Here is a 959-nt window from a genome sequence, read left to right on the forward strand (position 1 = left end):
AGAAGAAAAGCTTTTGAACGAGGAGAATGAGAGAAGGGTTTTCGCAGAGATTGGTGAACAGCAGTTTGGATTTATGCCTGGGAGAGGGACAACGGATGCCATCTTGTTGTCAGGCAGATGTTAGAAAAGTATGGTGAAAAACAGAGAAAGCTACATCTGGTCTTTATAGATCTGGAAAAGGTATATGACAGAGTACCGAGAGAGGAAGTGTGGAAATACCTGAGAGAGAAGGGAGTGTCTGAAAAGTATGTGAAGTTGATGAAGGATATGTATGAGGGAGCGAGGACACAAGTAAGAACCAGTGTCGGGCTGACGGAGAAGTTCACAGTAACAGTTGGACTTCACCAAGGCTCTTCTCTAAGCCCGTACATCTTTGACGTGATAATGGATGTGCTGGGCCAAGGGATCATCGAACCGGCACCTTGGGACATGTTATTTGCAGATGACATAGTCCTCATAGATACCACCAGGGAGGGAGTAGAGCAGAAATTAGAGTGATGGAGGACAGAGGACTTAAGGTCAGTAGAGAGAAGACGGAGTATATGGTTTTTAATTGAGAAGAGGAAATGGGGGATGTTACTTTACTTAACGATAAACTTAAAAGGGTAAACACCTTTAAGTATCTTGGGTCCTATGTGGCATCAAATGGTACACTCGACTCTGAAATAAGCTATAGAATCCAGTCGGGATGGAGAAATTGGAAAAATGCGTCGGGAGTGCTATGCGACAATAAGATCAGCGCAAAGGTGAAAGGAAAGGTCTATAAAACTGTTGTGAGACCTGCGATGATGTACAGAGCGGAAGCCTGGCCCATCAAAAAGGCTCAAGAGAAGAAATTAGAGGTAGCCGAGATGAAAATGTTGAGATGGATGTGTGGAGTGAGAAGGCTTGATAGGATTAGAAACGAGAGGAGTCGAGGAACAACTAAAGTGGTGGAAATATCGAAGAAAGTTCAGGAG

At 44.0% G+C, this 959-nt stretch overlaps 1 protein-coding gene across 1 annotated transcript in view; it reads right to left on the reverse strand.

Annotated features, from left to right (window-relative positions):
• LOC106471315 (pre-mRNA-splicing regulator WTAP-like) overlaps nucleotides 1–959 on the reverse strand; it is a 71874-nt gene that overhangs the window by 17075 nt on the left and 53840 nt on the right. The gene's annotated exons all lie outside the window — the stretch shown is intronic.

Source organism: Limulus polyphemus, unplaced genomic scaffold (genome assembly GCF_000517525.1).
Source record: "Limulus polyphemus unplaced genomic scaffold, Limulus_polyphemus-2.1.2 Scaffold4536, whole genome shotgun sequence".
NCBI lineage: Eukaryota > Metazoa > Arthropoda > Merostomata > Xiphosura > Limulidae > Limulus > Limulus polyphemus.